This window comes from Equus quagga, chromosome 13 (assembly GCF_021613505.1).
Source record: "Equus quagga isolate Etosha38 chromosome 13, UCLA_HA_Equagga_1.0, whole genome shotgun sequence".
In the NCBI taxonomy this organism is placed as follows: Eukaryota; Metazoa; Chordata; class Mammalia; order Perissodactyla; family Equidae; genus Equus; species Equus quagga.
Genome location: NC_060279.1, coordinates 102240672 through 102267942, shown reverse-complemented (window position 1 = coordinate 102267942; position 27271 = coordinate 102240672). Strand labels below are relative to the sequence as shown.

At 39.3% G+C, this 27271-nt stretch overlaps 1 pseudogene; it reads right to left on the bottom strand.

The window, feature by feature from the left end:
* Window positions 1-17198: 17198 nt before the first annotated feature.
* LOC124250404 (B-cell lymphoma 3 protein-like) lies at window positions 17199-27271 on the bottom strand (annotated as a pseudogene).

The window sequence follows — 27271 nt, the reverse complement described above, 5'->3', positions numbered from 1 at the left end:
GGACAGGACCCATGGGCAGCAAGAGCTGCAGGCATGGGGACAGGACCCATGGGCAGCAAGAGCTGCAGGCATGGGGACAGGACCCATGGGCAGTGAAGAGCTGCAATGTGTTGAGGGTTAGAGCTAAATTTACAAGGCATAGGTATGTGAGTTATTTCTTTACAAGATAAAGGAAAGATCATGAAAAACTCGTTAAAATGGTATCAGTGCAGGTGGGGTCTGGTTATCAGGTGGTCCTATAACTGTCGATAGAAATCAGGTCAGGACGTCCTATGCTTCCCAGAGGATGATGTAGGTCGGCATGTAGGGCAGGACATCTTGCACTTCTGTCCCTGGGGCTGGGGCAGCCCTGATCCTCGTCACAGTCCAGGTGATATTAGCGAAGGAATTTATTCAATAATCAGCATCAGGAATTTGAACCCCGGAAAAACTCAACAGAGTGTTCTGATGGAATTCCTCCTGGCTGTGTGAGTTTAAGTGCAGCTTATATCTCTTTCACAAAAGAGTGTAAGTGTGGGCAAGAGGAAAAGGAAAAGAAAAACTTAGAGCTAGATTTCATGTATGTCCAAAAAAGGGGGATTGAGTACATCTGGGCTTTTCTCTAGATTCTACGTTGAAGGTAACATAAGAATTTCTTGGTTATACATCAAACAAGTTCAGAGATGCTGACGTTATCTATGCATGGAGGGAGGCAAGGACCAGGGTCATTAATTATTCCCTCCATCTCTAAGAATTGCAGCCGGGAAAGGTGAGAGTGAGGTACCCCTTTATCTTTTCCTGTTGTGGATGTGTCTGGCTGCTGTCTTCCATCATGAGGTGTGGGTTGCGAGGTCATTTTGACACAGGCTGAAGATGGTGTACCACAGGACCAGGAACAGAATTTGGCACCCCAAAATATGCCTCTTTGGCATAAGAATTATTTTAGGCTGAATATTTTTCAGAAAGAGCTGACACAGTGAAAAAGCTCTGAAAACCTAATAGAAGTTACCCATTTGTAGGGGAAATTTACATTATAAGACATATTTCCATTTGTAAGGGTGCCTTGCTCTCTGAGCCAGACCACCAAATCTTTAGAAACTCTTATCAGTAGAAAAGGGAATGACTTAAATCTACCTAGCAACTCTGCCATTGTTTACTGTGCTGACCTCATCTTAACTACAGAATGTTAAGGCTATTTTTCAGAGTCTGCGAGCCAACCAGGAGTATGCACAGAGGGGAGAGGCGATTGAAACTCATCCTGCCAGTGCTTCCGCATACCAACCTGCACTCCCTAGTCCCTTACACCTTACCCTATACCCTGGATCAGGGAGACAGAGTTGAGAGACTATCCTTCTGTCACCTTACCAGTCCATTACCAGTAATAATAAACTGTTTTTTCCCTCAAAGACTGGTGTACACAGTATCGGCTTCTGTGCACATGGGTGGAAAGAGAGCCCTTGCTTGGTAACCGTGGCCTGCACAGCTGCTTCACAGTACAGTGACAAATAGAAATGGCAAGCAATAGGATATATTGGAGTATATGAGGAAGCCACTTGGTGTAAACCTAATTCGGCCTGAGTTTGTTTTTTCCAAAAGGGCCTGACATGGCCATTGAGCATGCATTGTATATCTGCTTTAAACATTTCCTATGGCAAGAACAAATGACCTTAAGGTAAAGGTGCAGCTTCCCCCCCACATTGGCATTTCCTTAAGGATAAGCATCTTTCCTTAGGCTAGGAACTTATTGCTGTGCTCACCTTTGACCACCCAGCTCACCTGTGACCAACCAGCTCGAGACAACAGACCTGCCACCCTGCTGTGTCCACTGAGACAGCAGACCTACCTGCTGCGTCCATCAATCGCTGTGCCGACAGAGCAGTCTCGTGACTATTGTAAAAGGGACATTTCAATCCTATGTGAAACATCCTCTTTGGGTGTATATAATCACTCCATGCACCCCACTTCTTTGGTGCCCTTTATTCCTTCAGGAAGAAAGGCCCTGGGCCATGGTCCTCACATTTTAGCTCAGAATAAACTCTCCCAAATTTTCATTTATAGGTTGATTATGGATTATTTTCATCAACAACAGCATGGACTTTATGTTACCGATTTGAAGCCTGTGCAGTTTGCTTACTAGATCAGGGAGAGGGGTCCCAAAAATCTGTCCACATTACTTTGAAAACATGTATCCCTGTCACGACTGATGTATGTTTTTTGTTCCGAAATGGTGTATAATCGTGCTGCAAACCACACTTCTCTGGAATGCTTTCTCCCTTTGTGGAGACTGCCTTCCTAGTTCAAGTAAAACTCACCTTATCTCTCTTTTCTGTGAAATGGCTATTGGTTATTTGCGTGGATATTCTTAAAGGGGAAGTGTTACCAAACCAGGTTCGTTTTTGCCTGCTGCCCAGAAAGCCAAACACTGAGAGGACGAGGTTGCAGCAGAGAGAGTTTAATCACAAGGCAGCCATGTGAGGAGGTGAGAGAATGAGCCTCAAATTCACTTCCCCGAAAATAGGAACTCAGGGACATTTATGGGATAGGGAGCAAGGTGGTCTGAAATGTGGAGATAGATGATTGGAGGTGAGGAGAGGTGAGGTAGTTGATTGATGATCTGCACAAGCATAGTCAGACCATCCCTCTTCATAGGACCCATGTTTGCAAAATGGCAGCATTAGCATGCTCTGAGGGTGGAGTTTTTAGCCTCTTGACATCAAAAGGTTGCCTATCGGACATCTTTGTGGGCCCACTTGATGAGTTGGTGGTCTCAACCGGCCCGAAGTGGCCAAGGAGTTCTAATTCCTGGAAGCTCACACACCCATTACCATGGTGACCAGGCTCCAGGGAGATGTTCTCTATAGGAGCCTCGTGGGAGTCAGACAGCATATTGCCTAAACAGCACAGTTAACAATGGGCGGGTTAAACAGCTAAAAGCTATAATCAGTCATTACAAAAAGGAAAACATTTTAGTACCTAGATGCTTACTCATCAAACTGGCCTTTTGCTGGTTTCAGATGCACCCACATTTATCTGACACCCAACACAGATAACTTTAAAGTACATGATTTCAGATGCTCCCAAAAGCTACAGACCTAATGAAAACACCATACCATGTACTATTACTGTAGCACAAAGTGTGTACTTGTAGCTGAGAGGAAATATAGGATATCTAGCTATTCTTCAAATACATGGAGATTGCAGCTTTAGAGTTGGTTTTGTAAATTTTAGTATGTTTGGTTAGGGATAAGAGAGAAGACTCCAGCAGGGACAGAAATATGGAGGACAGGGAAGATTTTAGTGGCCCTGAAGTTGGTGAACATGAGTGATGTTCTGCCTCTGATTGCCTCAGAAAACATCTGTCCTGTTGGTATAATCAGTGATGTTGATGCAGGCTCAGGGAGCTGAGGAGTCGAAAGAAAGATTTCTTGGACTCTCAAGGTCTGGCACTAGAGCTGTTTTATTCAGAAAATGGCATGGGGGCAGGATTTATAGGTGATGAAGGGCTGCACGCATGGGGACAGGACCCATGGGCAGTGAAGAGCTGCAATGTGTTGAGAGGGCTAAATTTATAAGGCATAGGTATGTGACTTATTTTTACTAGACAAAGAAAAGATGATGTAAAAAGTCATTAAAATGGTATCAGTGCAGGTGGGGTCTGGTTATTGTGTCATCGTATAACTTTAGATATGAATTGGGTTATACAGATCAGCATGTAGGCCAGGACACCTTAGGCTTCTCTCCCTGGGACAGCCTTGATCCACATCAATGGGTCCAACCCAGCCAGCAAAATTATCTTACCCAAATACTATTTCTTAATCCACATCCTGAAACATATTCAATTTCTTTTAGGAATCTGGAAAGGAAAGCCAGTTACAGAATGTCATTTCCTGACAAGAAATGAGCTGTCAGGTTCACAACACCTGCAAGTATGCCAAAGGGGCGTCTGAAACCTGAGACAAAGATCTATGACTTCACTGTCTCAATTCCATACTAGGAAGTGATTATCACTTCACTCGTAATTGCAGAAACAATATCTGCATGGGGAGTAAGAGTATCACCGAAAAACACTTGTAAATTGTTTAAATTTCTGAAAGTTGTTAATAATGATTAAATGGTTATTCAAAGATAGTGGCAGAAATAGTCCTGGGAAAGCATATCTGTGACAGTGAAAAAAGTTAACATCTTAAGGAAGATTGAACAGGAGAAACTGAAGTCTGAGAAGTGAGAGTAGGAGAAGTGTGAACATAGATGCAAACATGTTCAACAAAATATTAGCAAATCAAATACAATACATTAAAAAGATCATGCACCATGAAGAGGTGAGATTTATTCCAGGGATGCAAGGATGGTTCAACATCCACAAATCAATCAACGTGATACACCACATGAACAAAATGAAGAATAAAAATCACATCATTGTCTCAATACATGCAGAAAAAACATTCAACAAGACACAGCATCCATTTGTGATTTAAAAAACTCTGAATAAAGTGGATATAGAAGGAAAGTACCTCAACATAATAAAGACCATATATGACAAACCCATGGCCAATGTCATACTCAGTGGTGAGAAACTGAAAGCTATCTCTTTAAGAACAGAAACCAGCCACTCTTATTTAACATAGTATTAGAAGTATTAGCCAGAGCAATTAGGCAAGAAAAAGAAATAGAAAGAATTCAAATTGGAAAGGAAGAAGTAAAACTGTCACTATTTGCAGATGATATGGTTTTATATATAGAAAACCCTAAAGAATCCACCAAAAAACTATTAGAAATAATAAAATCAGTAAAATTACAGGGTATAAAATCAACACACAAAAATCAGTTGCATTTCTATACACTAACAATGAAATGGCAGAAAGAGAAATTAAGAATACAATCCCATTTAGTTACAACAAAAAGAATAAAATACCTAGGAGGTATTTAACCTAAGAGGTGAAAAGCTTCTACACTGAAAACTATAAAATGTTGTTGAAAGAAATTGAAGAAGATGCAAAGAGATGGAAAGATATCCCATGTTCATGGATTGGAAGAATTAACAAAGTTAAGATGTCCATACTTCCTAAAGCAATCTAAAGATTCAGTGCAATCCCTATCAAAGTACCAATGACACTTCTCATGGAAATAGAACATATAGTCCTAAAATTTATATGGAATGACAAAGGACCCCGAATAGCCAAAGCAATTCTGAGAAAAAAGAACAAAGCTGGAGGTATCACACTCCCTCACTTCAAAATATACTACAAACCAGTGGTAATCAATACAGCATGGTACTGGCACAAAAATAGACACATAGATCAATGGAACAGAGTTGAGAGTCCAGAAATAAACTGACATATCTATGGACAGTTAATCTTTGACAAAGGAGCCAAGAACATACAATGGAGAAAGGAAAATCTCTACAATAAATGGTGTTAGGAAAACTGGACAGCCACATGCAAAAGAATGAAAGTAGACCATTATCTTACACCATACACAAAAATTAACTCAAAATAAATTGAAGACTTGAATGTAAGACCCGAAAACATAACACTTCTGGAAGAAACCATAGGCAGCATGCTCTTTTACTTTGGTCTTAGTAGTATCTTTTTGAATACCATGTCTCATCAGGCAAGGGAAACAAAAGAAAAAATAAACAAATGGGACTACATCAGACTAAAAACCTTCTGCATGGCAAAGGAAACCATCAGCAGATCAAAAAGACAACGTACCTAGTGAGAGAAAATATTTGCAAATTATACATCTTATAGAGATTAATATCCAAAATATATAAAGAATTCATACAACTGAACTACAAAAAAACCCAAACAACCCAAATAATAAAAGGATCTGAACGGACATTTTTCCAAAGAAGACATACAGATGGCCAACAGGCATGTGAAAAGATGTTCAACGTCACTAATTATCAGGGAAATGCAAATCAAAACTACAATGAAATGTCACCTCACACCCGTCAGAATGGCTATAATTAGCAAGACAAGAAATAACAAGTGTTGGAGAGGATGTGGAGAAAAGGAAACCCTCATACACTGCTGGTGGGGATGCAAACTGGTGCAGCCACTATCAAAAACAGTATGGAGAGTCCTAAAAAAATTTGGTGTATATATATACACACCACACACACACGCACACTATATACATATATATATATATATACATATACATACATATATATATACACATATATATATACACAGATACATACACACACACACGCGCGCGCACACACAGAGTGGAATACTACTCAGCCATAAAAAAGATGAAATCTTGAGGGTATTACGCTAAGTGAAATGTCAGACAGAGAAAGTCAAATACTGTATGACTCCACTCATAAGTGAAAGAAAACAACAAACAAACGCATAGACACAGAGAATAGATTGGTGGTTCCCAGAGGGGAATGGGAGAGAGAAGAGGGAGAAAGGGGTAACAGGGCACATGTGTACAGTGATGGATGGTAATTAGTCTTTGAGTGGTGAATATGATGCATTCTACATAGAAATCAATGTATACCGATGTACACCGGAAATTTACATAATGTTCTAAACCAGTGTTACATCAAAAAAAAAAAAAAAAGAGTAGGAGAAGTAATAGTATGTGCTATGCTATGCCAGAAATTTTGACACATTTGAGGACTTCTCTTCCAAATGTATATCTTTTTAATTCTTAAAATATTGAGGCAAAACCCACTAGAAGAAAGTAGTAAAGGAGATATTTAGAAAGATTTTCCAGAATGGTGAAAATGAACAGGAAAGTGGGGCTGTTATATTTATTCACTGCTCTAACAAATGTTCAGTGAGCAAATAATGGATTTTTGGCACTATCATCAGTGTATGGGAGACATTGGGAAAGGAAAGGAAAGGAAAATAAAGACACCTGTCCTCACGGAGCTCACATTCTATTTAAGAAAGATGGGCAGGAACATGAAAAAAAATTACTAAATTAAATAGTATGTAGACAAAACAGGAAGAAGGTGGGGGTGCTAAGAAAGCAGTGGAACAAACATTGAGTCAAGGAGTGAAGGGGGATCATTTTTCAAGTAGAAGATATGAATTAGTGATACTGCTTTTAAAAAGAGGTTGTGTATGGGGTAGATGGCAGAGCAGGAAGCACCAGGATTCTCTCTCCCCGCCTAGACAGTTTTAGTGACAGAATCTGTCTGATGTAACTATTTGGTAGTCTACTACAGATGCAACTCTGTAGTCCACTGAAGCCTTGAAAATGCCACTGGAAGGCTTGGATATAAGTTGCAGTTAATGTTAGTTAATTCCAGCCCTTAGCACAGAAGCAGCTAGTAATCCCCCACCCTCAGCCCTGTGGCAGGCCACTGCGCACCTGTTCCTGGTGTAACCTACAAAGAGCTCTTGCAAGCCAGGGCAAAAAGGACCCTGTTCTCCAAACATCCAGTATCTGTTCTCTCATTGCTGCTCCTGATCACAGAGGTGCAGACAAGTGAGGAATGTGGCATTGTTCTTGTTGCCCTCTTCCCATTGTTGCCAGCCCCTCCCACTCCAGCTGATGTGACTTCTAGAAAATTTAAAGGACTAGCACCCTTTTTTCCTCCCTTCATTTTCCCATTTTGGGAGCCAGAAATTAAGGATTAGGACAGTTGAAAGCAATTGCATATATGGGAAAAATGAGAAAGTGACTAAACATGACCAAGGAAAGGTGCAGGCCCAGAAAAGACCTGAGAAGACCTTAAGCTTAAACTGTGGATGATCCTTGCCTATAACAATCAGAATAAAATAAAAATAATCACAAAAAAACAGCAAGTCCTGGCAAAAGGGGATAATCTGATTTCCAGAATTACCAGATTATTAGATTCACATCTCCAGTGTTCAACAACAACAACAAAACTCACAAGACATACAAAGAATCAGGAAAATGTGACTCATTCAAAGGAAAAATAAATAAATCATCAGAAACTGTCCCTTAAAAGATCTTTTGGCGGATATACTGGGTAAAGACTTTAAAACAGCTATTTTAAAGATGTTCACAGAACTAACAGAAGATATGTAGAAGTCAAGGAAATAATATATGAATAAAAAGGAAATACTAATAAAGAGGAAGAAAACATAAAAAACCCAAAAAGAAATTCTGGAGCTCAAAAGTAAAATAACTGAAATGAAAAATTCACTAGAGGATTTCAAAGTCACATTTGAGCAGGCAGAAGAAAGAATCAGCAAACTCAAAGATTAGACAATGGAAATTATTGAGTCTGAAGAATAGAAAGAAATATTAAAGAAAAATGAACAGAACCAAAGGGAACTGTGGAACACCATCAAACGGACCAACACACACATTGTGGAAGTCCCAGAAGAGGAGAGAGGGAGAAAGGACAGAGAGAATATTTGAAGAAATACTGGCTAAAATCTTCCCAAATTTGATGAAAGACGTGAGTATAAATAAGCCAAAAGCTCAGTGAACTCCAAGTAAGATGACCTCAAAGAGACTCACCCCAAGACACATTATGATAAAACTTTTGAAAAGACAAAGACAAAAAGAGGATTTTGAAAGCAGCAAGAGAGTAGTAACTCATCACGTACAAGGAATCCTCCATAAGATTATCAGCCTATTTCTCATTAGATGCTTTGGAGGCCAGAAGGCAGTGGGCCAATATATTAAAGTGCTCAGAGAAAATAATCATCAACCAAGAAGCTTATATTCGACAAAACTGTCCTTCAAAAGCAAAGGAGGAATTAAGACGTTCCCACATAGGGGCCAGCCCCATGGCTGAATGGTTAAGTTCACATGCTCTGCACCCAGAGTTTCACTGGTTTGAGTCCTGGGTGCAGACCTAGCACGGCTCATCAAGCCATGCTTAGGTGGCGTCCCACATAGCACAACCAGAAGGACCTACAGCTAGAACATGCAACTACGTACTGGGTGGCTTTGGGGAGAAGAAGAAAAAGAGGAAAAAAAAAGACGATTGGCAACGGGTGTTAGCTCAGGGCCAATCTTTCATAAAATTAAAAAAAAAAAAGACATCCCACATAAAGAAAAGCTGTAGGAGATTTTTACCACTAGACCTGCCCTGAAAGAAATGTTCAGGGGAGTCCTGCAGGCTGAAATGAAGGGACACTAGACAGTAACTTGAAGCCATATGAAGAAATAAAGATCTCAATAAAGGTAAATACATGGGTAATGATAAAATCTAGTTTTATTGTAACAACAGTTTGTAAATCTACTTTTTGTTTCCTACATTATTAAAAAAATAATTACTAGTCTAAAAGCTAGCACTATTGTAACTTTGGTTTGTAACTCTGCGTTTTCTAACCTACATATTTTAAGATACTAATTCATTGAAAATAATCGTTGGTTTATATTTTTGGTCACACAGCATATAAACACAAAACTTTGTGATGTCAAAAACCAAAAGGATGTGGATGGAGTTGTAAAGGAGCAGTTTTTGTATATTACTGAAGTTAAGATGGCATGAATTCAAATTACAGTGTAATAACTTTAATATGTTAAATGTAATCCCTATGGTAACCACAAAGAAAATAGCTATAAAATATATACAACAGAAAATGAGAAAAGGGTTTAGACTTCTCACTACAAAAAATCAGCTAAACACAAAAGAATACAGTGACACAGGAAATTAGGGATAAAAAAGCTACACCTTTGTTTTCTTTAAGCTATATAGAAAACAAATAGCAAAATGACAGAAGTAAGTCTCTCCATATCTGCAATTACTTTAAATGTAAATGGATTAAACTCTCCAATCAAAAGACAGAGATTGGCAGAATGGGTAAAACTACATGATCCAACTGTATACCCTCTACAAGAGGCTCTGTTTAGATCAAAAGACACAAATAGATTGAAAGTGAAATGATTGAAAAAGATCTCCTGTGCAAATAATAACTAAAAGTGAGCTGGGGTAGATATACTAGCATCAGACAAAATAAACTTTAAATTTTAAAAGTTTGCAAGAGATAAAGAAGGACATAATATAATAAAAGGTTTGAAACAGCAAGAAGAGGTAACAACTATAAACATTTATGCACCTTATGACAAATCATCCAAAGATATGAAGCAGAAACTGACAGGATCAAATTGAGAAATAGACATTCCCACAGTAATAATCAGAGACTTCAATATTCCACTCTCAGTAATGGATAGAACAAGCAGACACAAGATAAGGAAGGGAATAGAGGACTTGACACAATCAACAAACTAGATTTAAGAGACATAAACAGAACACCATTCAACAAGAATAACATACACCTTCTTCTCAAGTACACATGGGAAATTTTCTGGGAAAGACCATATGTTAGGCCACAAAATGAATCTCAATAGATTTAAAAAGATCCTTATCATACAATGTATCTTTTCCAACCACAATGGGATCAAGTTAGAAATCAACAATAGAAGTAAAATTACAAAATTTACAAATTTGTGGAAATTAAACAACACTCTTTTAAACAACCATTGGGTCAAAGAAGGAACAAAAAAGGAAATTAGAAAATATCTTGAGAAAAATTAAAACACAGCATACCAAAAGTTATGGGATGCAGTGAAAGCAGCGCTAAGAGGCAAGTTTATAGTGGTACGTGCAAAGACTGAAAAAGAGGAAAGATCTCAAGTTAACTACCTAATTTTACATACCAAGGAACCAGGAAAAGAAGAGCAAACAAACCCCAAAGCTAGCAGAATAGAGGAAGTAATAAAGATTAGAGCAGGTATGAATAAAATCAAGAATAGAAAAATAGAGAAAATCCACGAAACCAAAAATTTCTTGATCTGAAAGATCTAATAAATCAACAAAACTTTTACCTAGATTGCTAAGAAAAAGGGAAAGAACACTCTAATTACTACAATCAGAAATGAAAATGTGGATGTTACTACCAATTTTACAAAAATGAAATATTTTTGTACAGGAAACAGGAAATGTTTTATGCCAACCAAGTGGATAACCTAGACAAAATGGAAAATACCTAGAAACACACAGCCTACCAAGACTGAGACATAAATAGGAAATCTGAATAAATATATAAATAGTAAGGAGATTGAGTCAGCAGTCAAAAACCTCGAACAAAGAAAAGCCCTGGATCAAGTGGCTTCATGGTGAATTCTACTAAACATTTAGAGACATTAACACCACTTCTCAAACTCTTCCAAAAAATTGAAGAGGAGGGAACATTTGCTAACTCATTTTGTGAGGTCAGAATTACTCTGATACCAAATTCAGACAAAGACACTGTAAGAAAAGAAAACTACAGACCAGTATCTTTTATGAATATTCATGCAAAAATTCTCACCAAAATACAAGCAAACTGAACTCAGCAGCATATTAAAAGGATTATACACCACAACCAAGAGTGATTTATTCTCAGGATGCAAAGATGGTTCAAGATATGAAAATCATTGTAATACACCACATTAACAGAATAAGAAAAAAATCCCACATGATCACCTCAATTGGTGCAGGAAAAGCATTCAACAAAACTTAACACCCTTTCATGATAAATACACTTAAATTAGGAACAGAAGGAAAGTAGCTCAACATAATAAAGGCCATAAAAGAAAAGTCCACAGCTAACATCATGCTCAACGGTGAAAGACTAAAAGCTTTTCCTCTAAGTTCAGTAATGAGACAAGGGGACCAGCCCTGCGGCCAAGTGGTTAAGTTCGAGCACTGCTTTGGTGGCCCAGGGTTCGCTGGTTCTGATTCTGGGTACGGACTGAGCACCACTCATCAAACCATGCTGAGGTGGCGTCCCACATAGAAGAACTAGAAGGACCTACAACTAGGATGTACAGCTAAGTACTGGGGGGCTTTGGGGAGAAAAAAAAGGAAAGAGAAGAAGATTGGCAACAGATGTTAGCTCAGGGCCAATCTTCCTCCCCCTCTCCCCACAAAAAGACAGGGATGCCCACTTTCAACACTTCTATTCAACATTGTATTGGAAGTTCTAGCCAGAGCAATTCAGAAAGAGAAAGAAATAAGAGACATCCAAATTGGAAAGGAAGAAGTAAAATTATCTCTGCTCACAGATGACAGGACCACATACTCAGAAAACTCTGAAGATCACACACACACACACAATTAGAACGAATCAATGAATTCTGCAAAGTAGCAGGATACAAAATCAATACTCAAAGATCAATTACATTTCTGTACACCAACAATGAACAATCTGAAAAGGAAGTTCAGAAAACAATCCTATTTACAATAGCCTCAAAAGAATAAAATACTTAGGAATAAACTTAACCAAGGAAGTAAAAGACTTGTATACTGAAAACTACAAAGCATTATGAAAGACATTTAAAAAGACGCAAATAAATGGAAAGATATCCCATGTTTACGGATTAGAAGACAACATCATTATGATATCAATACTTCCAAAAGCAATCTACAGATTCAATGCAATTGCTATCAAAATTCTGACAGTATTTTTTGCAGAAATAGAAAATTTCATCCTAAAATTCATATGCAATCTCAAAGGACCCCAAATGGCCAAAACAATCTTGAAATAGAAGAACAAAGTTGGAGGTCTCCCACTTCCCAATTTCAAAACTTACTAGAAAACTACAGTAATCAAAACTGTGTGGGACTGCATTACAATAGACACATAGACCAACAGAATAGACTAGAAAACCCAGAAATGAATCCTTGCACATATGGCCAAATGATTTTTCACAAGGTTGTCAACATCATTCAATGGGGAAAGGAGAGTCTTTCAACAAATGGTGCTGAGGAAACTGGATACCCACATGCAAAACAATGAAAGTGAACCCTCACTATATACATACAAAATTAACTAAACATGGATCAAAGACCTCAATGTAAGAGCTAAACGTATAAAACTCTTAAAAGGAAACACAGGAGAAAGATTTCAGGGTACTGAATTTGGCAATGATTTCTTGGATATGACATCAAAAGAACAGGCAACAAAAAAAAATAGATAAATTGAACTTCATCAAAAATAAAAACTTTTGTGCATCAAAAGACACTGTCAAAAGAGTGAAAAGGCAACCCACAGAATGGGAGAAAAGTCATATATCTGATAAGGGATTAATAGCCAGGATATGTAAAGAACTCCTACAACTCAACAACAAAAAACCCAAAAAACCTTATTTAAAAATGGGCAAAGGACTTCAATAGATATTTCTCCAAGGAAGATACACGAATGGTCAACATGCACATGAGAATATGCTCAACATTATTAATCATTGGGGAAATGCAAATCAAGAACACAATGATATACTACTTCACATCTTTTAGGATGCTTTTATTTAAAAAAAGAAAGAAAGAAAGAAAATAATTTTTGGCAAGGATATGGAGAAATTGGAGCCCTGGTTCATTGCTGGTAGGAATGTAAATTGGGATAGCTGCTTTGGAAGACAGTATGGTGTTTCCTCAAAAAAGTAAATAGAGAATTACTATATGTTCCAGAAATTCCACTTATAGGTATAAACCCAAAATAACTGAAAGCATAGACTCAGATATTTGTACACCAGTGACCACATCAGCATTATTCATAATACCTCAAAAGTGGAAATGACCCAAATATCCATCAACAGTTGAATGGATAAACAAAATGTAGTGTATATATATACATACATACATACATACATATATATATATACACACACACACAATGGAATATTATTCAGCCTTAAAAAGGAATTAAATTCTGATACATGCTACAATATGGATGAATCTTGAAAATATTGTTAAGTGAAATAAGCCAGACACAAAAGGACAAATATTGTACAAGTCCACCTATATGAGTACCCAGATTTGTCAAACTCAAGGAGACATAAGTAGAATAGTGGTTAGCAGGGGCTTGTGGAAGGGGATTAATGAGGTGTTATTGTAAAAATAAAATTTTGGAGTGATTTGAGTAATATGAATTTATATAACATCAAAATTGTACTTTATATATTTTTAAGACATTTGTAAATGTGAAAACAATATTAATATTTCAAGAGGAACAATGAGACCACCTATACAACCTAGTTGTAACAAACCCCTTCCTGCCAAGAATAAAAATCCTGAGAAATCAAAAAACTGATGGGTTTGTTTGACTTTATAAGAAAACAAACCCATTGTATAGCAAAAGATATCACAATAAAGTAAGATAAATTATAGAGCAGAAAAAATCATGTATCTCAGCCACATAACAAAGTGGCATTTTCTGTAATATGCAAAAAACTCCTACATGTAGCATGATAGGGAAAAAGAGGCAGATCAGATCATACAAGTAACAGAAAATCCAATTTTAATGGGAAACGAATACATGGAAAATTCCCCAGTTTCACTGAAACATACATAATTGCAAATTGCACTAAAATGTAACATCTAAAAGACAAAACTTACAAGTGCTGTATTGATGGGCAGGATGTGGGGAAAGGTACTCACTCTTTGGTGGTGTTACAGTTTGTTAAAAAGCAATGTTCTTAAAATACGTATAAGTATCAGCAAGCAGGTAAACTCAGGGAAAACTATTCCTTAGAATAAAAGTACCCCTGTGTAAAGATATATGTGCAAAAATGTTTGTAATTTAGAGTAGTAAGCATAATTTAAAGTAGCAAGTAGAGCTTAATGGAAGGGCCAATCCTAAATATATAGCTGAATAAATTATAATGTAATCATACCATGAAAATTATACAGTCATTAAGAAGATGGAAAACAGGTACATCATAGCCCCTATAGAAATTTCTTTGAAGAATTGTGATAAAACAAAATTAACCCACTTTATTGAACAAATGATGAAAACTATATATAAATTCATATGAAAAGATTTATCTGATCACAAAGACAAATGGAAGGCTACACAGTCATTTCATAACATGAGTCACAGGGAGTGCAGGGAGGGTGGCCAGACTAAGGAGAAGTGTGAGGAGGAAGTCAGGAGGGAGGTGTGCAAAAAAGGGGAGAAAAAGGCTGTAATAGAATATGCACACATTGCTCCCATTAATGCATTAAAGAAATATGGATTTATCAATAATAAAATAGGCAATGGTTAAAAGAATCATACACAGAGAGAAAATGTGGAATTGTACAAACCCAAACTAGAATAGAAGAGACCAGTATTAGAGAAAATATAGTTATAATGAACGAGGAACAAGTATAATTCCACAGTAAAGAAAAAAAAAGCCCAGAGAGACATTTCATTGAAGAAATGGATATCTGGAAAGAACTAAACTTATAAACAATTTAGGCATTGGTATGAAATTTCTGGAGAATCACTGGCCCAGAGTATATGTGTCTTATAAGAAGGTATGTCTTCCTGAGTCAGTTCATCGTCGGGAGCTGTTCACAGGGGGCTGAAATGAACAGTGACAGAGACAGAGCACGTGCGAGGAGAGAGGAGACAGACAGAAGCAGGCATCCTGTCAGATGGTCAGGACCGAGCTGACCAGGGACACTGAGCTGTCCCTGAGGTGGCGTTAGAGCTACAAATGACTTGAGGAAATGTACAATAACGTTTTACCATGTCTGTTAACCCTCACTCAGCACTTGACATTAGGCTAAGCACTGCCCTTCTTGGACACTTTTCTTCCAAGCCCTGGTTTTCTGGAAGGAAATAAGAAATACTAGGAATACACATCAGATGATAAACTGGCTTGTGACTGTGACCAAAACCAAATTTCAGATCCGGTGGTGGTGGTGACTGAGCCTGTGCTCACTACCCTGTAACCACGGGAAGGGAATTTTAAATATACATGCATTTTCCAAGTTGTTTCATGTAGATGGGGACATTTGGAGGAGGAAATGGCATTGAACTATTAAGAATATTCTATGTACAAGGCACATGCTTAGTCCTATTTATTTGTTTAAACACTCTTAATAAGTTGGTCTTACAAATCTTATGAATATAGTAAGGAATTTAAGGCTGGCCCCGTGGCCAAGCAGTTAAGTTTGCATGTTCTGCTTTGGTGACCCAGGGTTTCGCCAGTTCGAATCCTGGATGCGGGCATGGCACTGCTCATCAGGCCACGCAGAGGTGGCGTCCCACATGGCACGACCAGAGGCACTCACAACTAGAATCTACAGCTGTGTACTGGGGGGCTTTGTGGAGAAGAATAAAAACAAAAAAAGAAGATTGGCAACAGTTGTTAGCTTGGGTGCCAATCTTTAAAAAAAATAGATAAATAAGGAATTTAAATTCTGTGAGGTAAAACTGCAGGTGAAGAGGAAAGAGAAATCAGACAGAAGTAAGACAGGAAGAAGTTGAAGGGACATTTCAGGTAAGATGGGTAGGAACACGGCTTTTCTCTGCAGATGTTAGAATACATTCCTCCCTATTTTGGAGTCTTTTCTAGGAAACAGGTTTCCAGACAATATTGCTTTCCCATGTCCTGACATGCATCCCTATTCCTTTACTGACCCTGTCTCTTGGCCAGAATGAAAGGACACTCACTTACTGGAGCCCTGCTGCCAGAATCCCAGGACCAGGGCCACAGTATACATGAGAGAGGGAAGGCTGACCGCTGAGCTTTACATTTGGAATTACCTGACTTCATCTCCCTCCAGAGCTGGAGTCTTACTGCTTTCTATAATTTCAGTTGACAGTGTCAGCAAGGGAAGTTGGGCTATCTCTGAAATCTTTGCTTTTGGTACGAATTACAACCAGTTACAAGTCATTCATGAGAACACACAGCATTGCTTCTAGAAATAGCTGGAAGAGAAACTTTCCACTTAACCCTGCAGTGATGCGGTCAGATGTTCCCAAAGCCCAGGAAGGGAGTGAAGAAAAGAAGCTAAGCCTGTAGCCAAGACTTCTGGGCAATGGGAAGAGGGATTTTCCTGGAAAATGTTTCCCTATTATTCCTTAGAACTCTGGCGAACACTATCAGTTAAGAGAGAGGGAGTGTCATCAACTCAGGAATGGGTGGAGAAGAAGTTATCACAGAGGCAGTAAGGAGTTGGGAGAGGGCCTGGGCGCAGAATCCATGTCAAAAAGGAGAAATGGGTCAAAAGGTTTAAATGCTGTCATGAATAAAGGTAAGATAAATGGTCAAATGGAGCACTAGAATTAAGGAAAAAAGTTGTTTATGTCGACAACAACTGAGACTTAAATGGAATTTTGTGGTGGAAAGCAAATTTGCAGGGAGCTATCAAGTACGTTGGGGGTGTGGAAGTGGGAATGTGGAGTCTTTGTAAAGAAGCTTAAGGGATAAGAGAAAGAGATGCCAGTTTCCAGAGATTTCTGGGGGTAAAGGATCAAGAAATTGTTACTTTTTTAAAAAGACAAACTTCAAGCATAAGTTTACTGCTGATGGAATAGCACGGAAGAGAAGTACTGGTTGGATTTACGGTAGCGAGAATTGGTAAGCAAGGGATCAAAATCACCAGCCAGGAAGGGTGGAATCCATACCTTGGAGAGAGACAGAAGTCCACAACTGGAAGGGGAAACTCACATTCATTTTTGACATAAAGGGAGGAAAGAGATGGCTATTTGTGGGGATAAACTTGTAGATTGTGTGGTAGGAAGCTCAAGGAGTTCTTATCTGATCACTTTTTTTCTCTATGATATAGGAAGAAAAATATATATGAAGAATGAGGGAATTAGTGGTATGCTTTAAAAAATTGCTGTAGATATCAGCACAACTCAAATTTAGTCAGTAGTTTAGAAGGTCAAGATTGGTGAGCAGGAATTATAGTGTCAACAACGTGTCCACCGGGGTGATATTTTGTAAGCACATAAAACTGCTTGAGGCAGGCAAGGATGAGCTGGAGAACTGGAGTTTCACCTGCTGGAGGGAAAATGAAACTACAACAGGGCAAGGAGCTAAGGGAAGAGTATAAGCGGAAGGGAGAACACTGAAGATTGGAAGGCCCAAATTCAGACAGAGAAACGAAGGGTTCATGAATTTTAGATTCGGACGATATCTAAGAAGCCATGTCTTAGGTGTCGTTTCAGGGAAGGAGCTGGGAGATGGGAGCCTGAGATCCTAGACTGGAGTCAGTGAATATATTACGTAATTGGTAAGGCATTTAAGATTGATAAGCTCTTGTTTCCTCTGAAATTGAACATGATGTTTCTCCCGCTAAAGCCATATTCCCTACTTTTTATGTATTCATTTATCCCATTTGGTCCTTTACCACTTAAACATCCTTTTTATCCCTTTCTGCCACAGCTTCACTTATCCTATACTGTGAAACTTACTCCCGAGTGCCATGTCGTGGCCCAGGCTCATCTGTTCTGGAGTCCTCACCACACTACAGTGCATGGATTTGTTTCTTTGTATGTCTCCCGTCAGAAGCTGTACGTTTCTGTGTTGCAAGCTGTCTGCCTGAGGCGTGCCTTAGAGGACCCTAGGATCCAGCACATTTCTTGACACATAACGGGACTCAAGGAAAATATGGTGACTGCTTGGAAGGGTCAAATACAACAGTCTAAGGTAAAAAAATCACCACCTCATCTTTCAATAATATTTTATTATACATGATATGGGATATTTGAGTCTCAATGAAATAATCACTTTGCATAAACATGAACTTTTTAACATAATAAATTAATTATCCATAAACATAATTTATCTTACCAATGGCTATTTTTTAAATGTTTAATAACTTGTTTTTGTATTTACAACGAAGAGTCATTAATTCTCACTGAATTCATTTTGGAAGGAAGAGAAAAGCACGACAACAATGACAACAATGACAAATTCCACACTCCCACTACTCCAGTGAGGATCAGAGCAAGTGCTTAGGTGTGTATTCTTTGTGAAGAAAAAATTTTTTGCCAATACTCGTAATATACATATATAATTTTACATAAATAAATAGATGTGGTCATACCATATAGACTATTTATACTTTATAAAACCATTTTTCCCTCTTTTGTATGGTGAAAAGAAACTACAATTTAATCAACTACTTACCTATTAATGAGCATTAAACTTGGTTTAGAATTTTACCACTAGGAACGGTGTGTCTTTTAGCATGCTTATACATAAGTTCTTATGTAATGGATCTTTTATTTCTGTTAATTGATTCCCAGCAATATGTTGCTGGGTCAAATGGTATATGTACTGTAAACTTTAAAATATATTGGTTACTATTCAAAATGTCTTTGAGGACTGGCAGCTCCATCAGCAATGTAAGTTCCTGTAATAGCTGTTCTTGAGTCATTTTACTTTATGACACATTTTGATCCTTGATTTAAGGGGTTATGTTATATTTCCTGCTAGAGGACAGGAAGCTTTGTTAATTCTCTTTGGAATGAATGCTCCTACGCCCCTGCGGAGGGAATGGAAGATAGCATTCCGTGGATGTAAGTAACATCCTGTCCCACTTGCCTGCAGTCTGAAAATTTAAGTTCCCCAATTTGTGTAATAAGAGCTTAAAAACTCTTATTTTTAGAAGCAGAATCTAATTTTAGGATGCAACCTAGTTGTGCTAAATACATTGTTTGAGCACCTGCCTATGATAAGGCTGGTCAAGCTACTCTTAACTATGCACCGATCAGTTATAATAACAGTGTGTTCATTTAGAATAGCATCTTGAGTGTAGGAGTTGGAGTACATAAGTAGGAAAAGAGTTAAATTGCCCTGGACAATAGAAGGCTTTTCCCCCCTAATCTTCAAGGAGGTAGGGACAGATAGTAGCAGAGAGAAATTTAGCAGGGCTCATAACAATGAGAGGATACATGAATAAAAAGATTGAGAGGAAAGCACCAAGTTCTGCTCAGCTCTGGTTGTGAGCACTAGGATTTCTGAATTTGAAACCTCATATGTAAAAGGAATTTGAATGAGAATTCAAAACTTTGTTTTGTGCCTAGATTTTTGCTAAGTTATAAATTATTTTTGTTCTTAATTCTGTCCACAATCTGACCTGGTCATAGTAAGTGTTTAAATAGATGGAAAAAAAAGAATGAATTTTAAAATGAACAATATTCAGAGGCATAAGCTCTAACTTTTATAGTGCTCCGACTAGTTTAGGGAAATGTTTTATCCTTGTGCAGCAAGTAAAGTAGAGTCTAGAGACACAGGGGTCTCTGCTGATGAGCACAGAAGGGCTGAGAGTGGGGAAACCTGCAGCAGTAAGTGGATGGTGTTCACCCACCACCAACTGGGATAATCAAAATAAGACATATAAAAGGTAAAGAATGAAAGCAGTGAGTAAAAAGAGACGAATATGCTCACAAAGATGAGGATGCTCTGAGTGGCTCTGCTTTCAGTGGAGCATTTTCTTGGTAAGAGGTTTCTGCTGTGAATGTGTGGGACATTCTGCTTTATGTCCCTATGAGATGAACACCGTGGACCATAGGCCTAAATCACAGAGTCAAAACAATGCATCATTGGAGGAAAACATCAATAAATGCAATTAGTATATAGTTCTATCAACAATTATGCCAGAACAGTATCCCAAATTCTTTTCCTCTGCGAGAATTTTGCTTTCCCTCATGCCTCGAATACACAGAAACAATAAAATTTACCAGCACGTGAAGGTTCCAGCAGAGGATAATGGAAAAGCCAATGTACTTGGGGGCTTTGACCTTGAGCTCCTTCCACTGAGAGCTGCTGGGGCTGATCGTGATGGCCTGGAAGCCATAGAGGTGGTGCCAAGTGACATCCCTCTGGCTACTCTATGAAGATAAAAAATGAGTATGCATACATATTCAGGAAACGTTTTATTCCAAAAATTGCTATTGTCTGGAAAGCTCCCCTAGAGAGAAGAACCAAACAGTTGGCAAATATTAGGTTCTGGAAAATCAAATTTGCGTGCCTTAATCTCCATCCAATACAGTAAATAAAGTTGTAGTAACAAAGAAGTAAGATATTCCCTAGTGTTCTACTTCCCAACTGAGAGACAAATGTAATTCCCATGACCGGAGCACTGATAACAGTCAATCACGAGGACAACAGGTTTATTCAGGACCAGTAAATCCTAGAAAAAACATAAATGGTATACTTTATCAAGGCAATTGAAGCCCATTGGATACAGCTAGCCATTCTTCACCACTCAGAAATACCTGCTACAAAATAGATCCTTTACATTAAGGGCTTCTTAAAAGATTGAACATGAATGTCAGTTAAGTTCAAAATGTATACTTAAAAAATATGTTGTTTCAGTTCTTCAAATAGTACACATCCATATATACCTTGTCCTTATGCCATTTCTGTTCTATCTGTGTTATAATGTCCTTGGGCACTCTTCTTTGGTCAAATGTCCTGTTAATGACTAAATAATTGTTTTATAGGCACAGTCTCCTATTTGAAAGAAAATGCTGGTGTTCAAGATATAATATGGATGATCTATTTCAGGGTATAACACTAACAGAAAAATCTACCATAACCAAACTTGATTATTGAGTGCAAGAGCCATTCAATATTAGGACGGTGAAGTGGAAGATTCAGTTGCATTTCAGCAAGGAACAAGAGTATAATGACCACTATCACAGCAAATGTTCAAAAACATGAAGCCTATCCCCCAAAATAGGGCGCGAAAATGAAAATATAAAAGGTTGTAAAGCAAACCATTACTCAATTTTAATTTTAGATAATGTACCCGTCTGCTTTTTAAGCGAAGAGGGTTAAATCAAAATTTAGTAGAATTAACATATCATGCCCAAATATAAGAAAATATATACAAAAAATCAATGGTTTTCATATATCTCAGCATCAAACAATATGAAAATATATTTAAAATATTTATTTCACAACATTTTAACATTTTTATTGAAACCTTGAATTACAATGACAAGAAACGTGCATTGTATAAATAATAAAAACAAAATTCTAAAGGCACTAATGGTATCTGTAAATAAACACAGACACACTGTGTCCCTGGATCTGACCATTGTTAGGAGCTCCAGTGTTACACAAGAATTGTATAACATCACTGCAATTCTAATCAGCTGTCAGAATATTTCTAAATTATTATATTTTAAATTATTTATAAAATAGACTAATAAATGTGAATTGGCAACAATAAAGATTATTTAAAGAATAATTAGGATTTCCTACTTCTGGTCTGACAGATAAAGAACTTGGAAGATGTCACTCCTACCCTTACAAGAAAAAAGCTGAACAAACTGAATATCAACAATTCTTCTCAGTTCCTTCAGAGAGTTGAGGGCACAGGGCACACCACAACCCTGAAAATTTGAAAGAGGCAAATACAAAGAATCCCAGACTACTGGGGTAGAAACCCAGGATCAGAAGCTGCCACTGGAGCTGGCACTGGTAGGAACACTGAAACTAATTGACAAATTCCTGAAGGCTCAGTGTGGATGAGCTTGAGACCTAAAAGCTACAGGCGGCCCAGTATTAGGAAAGCCCCACAATTTCGTGAGTTTTACCCCCAGGAACCCCACGAGGTTCTCAGAGTGAAGATCAGAGAAAAATCTCCTCATGCCTCTGGCAGGGAGAGGGGAAAATTAACCATTTTGAAATACTCCCAGAGCATTCTGTTCTCCCTAACAGAAGCCTGCCCTCAAGGGGAACTATTCTACCACAGCCTAATGACCTGAGGGGAGGGAAATGCCCAACATCAGCCCCTTCTATCCTTCCTGTCTCACCTAAGGGGGAGAAAAGCTGAGTCATTGTGAAGGTCACAAGTAGCCCAGGAGTGCTGGCTCACCAAAAGACTGAGACCTAATCATAGGACTATAGAATGCTACCTTCCCCCATACCTCACCACCACGTCAGTTGGGCTCCTGTAGTTAATAGGGAATTACAGCTGATAGAACTGAAAGTCTCAGACTTTATTTAAAAAAGAGTCTCTAGAGAACCCCTAAGCACCAGGGGAGATGAAAACAAGGAGCTAGAAGAAATTTTAGCCTTTGACATCTACAGCTACAGCAAACAGTAACAAAGCCTAATTCCTAGCCCAGATAAACATAAAACCTTACATTATGGACCCATTTACCTCAGCTCCTTTTACCTAATACATCATATCTAGCCATCGGCAAAAAATTACAAAACATGTTAAAAGGCAAAAATACAATCTGAAAATACAAAGCAAGCATCAGAGCCAGACTTGGATATTGCAGAAATTTTGGAATTATCAGGCTAGAAATTTAAAATAACTATGATTAATATGCTAAAGGTTCTAATGGGAAAAGTGGACAACATGCCAGAAGAGATGAGTGGTAAAAGCAGAGAGATGGAAACCCTAAGAAAGAATCAAAAGGATATGTTAGAAATCAAAATCACTGTGACAAAAATGAAGACTGCCTTTGGAGGCCTCATCGGTAGACTGGACAAGCCCAAGCAAGGAACCAGGGGTTTTAAAGATTTGTCAATAGAAACTTCACAAATTGAAAAGCAGAGAGAAAAAAGAATAAAAAAAGTAACAATATCTATGAACTGTGGGACAATTACAAAAGGTGTAACATATGCATAATAGGGATACTAGAAGGGGAAGAAAGAGAAGGAAGCAGAAGAAATATTTAAAGTAATAATGACCGAAAATTTTCCAAAATTAATGACAGACACCAACTCATAGATCCAGGAAGCTCAGAGGATACCAAGGAGGATAAATTCCAAAAAACATATACCTAGTTATAGTATAGTCAAACTTCAGAAAATCAAAGACAAAGAAAATCTTGAAAGAAACCAGAGGAAACCTTACCTCTAGAGGAACAAGGATAAGTATAACACAAGACTTCTCATCAGAAACTGTGCAAGCAAGAACAGAATGGAGTAAAATATTTAAAGTGGTTTATTTATGGTACAAAAATAGTTTATTACAAAAGAAATCCAACCAAAAATGCCTAATAATTTACATTGTAATCACTGCCCAGCTACAGCCTGTCTCTCTCTCCTCATTGATTGGGGCAGAGGGCAGAGGGAGCAGATCTTCCCTGGTTCCACCAGCTCTGGGAGAGGAGCAGGAAACGGATGTTGGGATAGAACTCCAGACAGGGGACTCATGCCTGAGAACAAGAGGAGTACGAGTCTGGGTGGGGCTGAGAGGGGGCTATCTGTTCAGAAGACGGGGGTTATGGGGGGATGCCTGTGCCTCTGTGCAAATCCTCATCCTGAAGATTGGTGGCTTGTGGTGGGGGGCGTGGAGTGAGGTCTTCACAGTTTCCAGGAGGGTTGACCACACAGGGCTGGGAGCTCCCTCGTCAAGAATTGGAGATCTGCTCCCCACCATCCCTCTCAGCTGCCTCCTGGATGGGGAGGGAGGCACCAGTGGGCCAGGGGCTCGGAGGACCCCAGCAAAGGGCAGAAAGGCAGGTGGAGATGAGGGAGGAAGGAAGAAACGGGGCAAACCATGGGGAATCTTGGGGGTTCTTGCCAGGAGACTGGGAGGGTGAGGAGGATGGTGATGCAGAAAGAAGATCATTGGAGCTGAGGCGGCCACTGCTTTCCGAGGAGGTGGTGGCACTCTGATTGGGGGAGGGCTGTGGCTGTGATGCCTGAGCAGGCCACGTAGCCTTCCCCTTCAGGATGTCAATGATCCCGCGACTGCGCGCTACCATGAGCAGCGGTTGTGACAGTTCTTGAGGCTGTTGTGGACCAGTGTGTGCACCAGGGGCAGGAGCCCGCTGCTCAACTGAGTACTTCTAGGCATTCTTGTTGGCGCCATGCTGCAGCAGTGGCGCCATGCTGCAGCAGCTGCACCATGCTAAGGCTGTTGTTTTCCACTGCGTGGATGAATGGCAAGTGGTCGCTCTTAAAGTCCACTGCATGATGTCTGTGTGGTACTCCAGCCAAAACAGCATGGCTTCGCAGCACTCCATGTTCATGGCCATGTGCAGGGCAGTGAGCCCGTCGTGATTGTGGGCCTCCAGGTCCACCAGGCCTGGCCACACTGTCCAGCAGGGCCCACAGGCAGGTCAGGCTGTGGTGCTCATGCACCAGGTGGGCTGCCATCTGGCCATGGCCGTCCAGCGTCATGAGGCTGGCACCAGGCATTACCAGGAGCCGGACCACAGATGGCAATGTGGTGATCACAGCTAGATGGAGTGGTCTCTGCTGTAGGTTGAGGTATTCAGTTCCAAGTCCCCATGCTGGAAGAGGTTGACTAGCGGATGCACAGCTGGCAGATTGGCCTGCACCACTGGGATGTGGAGTGGCCTGTCTCTGTCCTCATCTGTAGGGGTTGCCATGGCGATGTCAGCTGAAAGGGAATGTTCCATGGGGCACACCATGGGGTACAGAGGCCATATGCAGGTTCAGCAGAGGAGAAGAGGAGCCTGTGGCCGGGGTGGGGTACAGGGGCAGTAAAGGTCCCTGGCAGTAAAGCAGAGCCAGGCCGTGGTGAGCTGTGGGGACAGCCGGTGTGTCCGAGCTGCAGCGCAGGGGATCTGGGGGGACAACTGGCCCACAGCAGGAGCAGAGTGGGCCAGGGTGGGCTCCAGGTAGGGTGCCTGGAACAGGCACTTACAGAATGGCAGCGTGGGGCCAGTGCGCAGGTCCAGGGCCCCCAGTCCATGTTGCGCTCCCGGGGCAAGGGGGCATAGGGCCTCGGGGACAGCGCAGAGTGGGCAGCAGGAGTGTTGCTTGGGTCTGCCACACCAGAGGGTGGTGGAGGAGGACCTAAAGTATTGAAAGAAAAAAATACCAACTTAGAATTCTGTATCCAAAAACCATTATCCTTCAAAAGTGAAGGAGAAATACTTTCTTAGACAAACAAAACTTGAGGAAATTTATTTCCAGTAGATGTGCAATACGAGAAACATTAAAGAAGTTCTTCAGAGAAGGAAAATGATATAGGTTAGAAACTAGGATGTTTTCCCCTACTTTTTCTCCCGCAATCCCCCCAGTATATAGCTGTATATTTTACTTGTAGGTCCTTCTGGTTGTGCTATGCGGAGGCCACCTCAATATGGCCTGATGAGCGGTTCCATGTCAGTGCCCAGGATCAGAAGCGGCAAAACCCGGTGCCCAGGTGGAGCACGCGAACCCAAACACTCGGCCATGGGGCCTGCCCCAGAGACTAGGATCTTTATAAAGAAAAAAGAGCATTAGAGAGGGAACAAAATAAAATCTCTATTTTCCTAATTGATCTAACAGATAAAATAATAACAGTAGCAATGTGTTTGGTGAATGTAGCTTATAGATAAATGTAATGAACAACAGCAACGTTAGAAGGGATGGGAGGGAGGAATTAGTAATACTCTGCTGGAAGGTACTCACACTACTCATGAAGCAGTATAGTGTTCTTTGAAAGTTGACTTGCATTAGTTGTGAACGTGTATTGCAAACTCCAGAGCAATCAAAAAATTTTTTAAAGTATGACATGTTAAAAGAGAAAAGAAAATGGAATTATATAAAGTGTTCAATTAAAAGCAGAGAAGGCAGAAAAAAGAACGGAAGATAAAAAAGAAACAAAGAATGAAAGCAATGAATAGAAAACAACTATTTCAATAATCAACTCCATATGTGAATGGTCTAAATACTCCAATTGAAAGGCAGAGACATTTAATACAACTATTTCAGTAATCACTTTATATGTGAATGGTCTAAATACACCAATTAAAAGACAGAGACTGTCAGAATGGATAAACAATAATTAGATAAATGTGAATAAGAGGAATTTTGTCCTACTATTTATCAAAAGTATTCCACAAAGTTTAAATATTAAAAATTAGGGTTTATGTAAGAATAAAACACATATACTGATGAAACTGAATAGAGAGTCCTCAAATGGGAGTTTGTCTCGTGACTGTAAAGAAATAAGAAGTACGATGACCATTTTAGCCAATGAGAGTGATGTGAGCAGGTTCTGATTTGGGCAAGGCCCCATGAGAAGCGTCACGACAGGTGGTGGCTTTAATCGTGATTTGGGGGAGGGTGGAGCTCTAGACCAAACTAACGACAATGGAAATGTTAAAAGAGACAGAAACTTCACAAATCATTCAGAGGAGTAGCATCAATACTTCCACATCACAGTTAACTCACACTCGTTCCAAAGAGGAGTTTACGATTAGCCACGCATGTGGCAATTCGATGAACTGTACGTACATATCTATGGAATTTTGTAGTCATAATTTCAGTGTAGTGGAATGGAGTCCCATTTGTCACTACATATCAGAGCAATCATAACTTATGTCTGTTTCCACTTTTTTTTCTTTTTGCAAAATAGCAGGTTTGGGCTTCCTAGCCTTCAAATTTCCTCCCAATCTTTTCATTAACTTTGAAATGCATAGGCCATATGCCTCTCATCTTTCACACACAATAATTCAACTCTTCAACAGTAAAGGCATATTGTAAACCATGGAAAAGCTGTAGGTGAGAAAACTGGAAGAGAAGATGAATAACGAGACTGCAAAATGAGATTTAGAAATATTCATGAAAATCAGAGAAACCCATTACAGGAACTGTTATAGTCTTGTACCTGCTGAAGAGCCTGGATGTTTCTGCTCTCTGAAATCTGCAT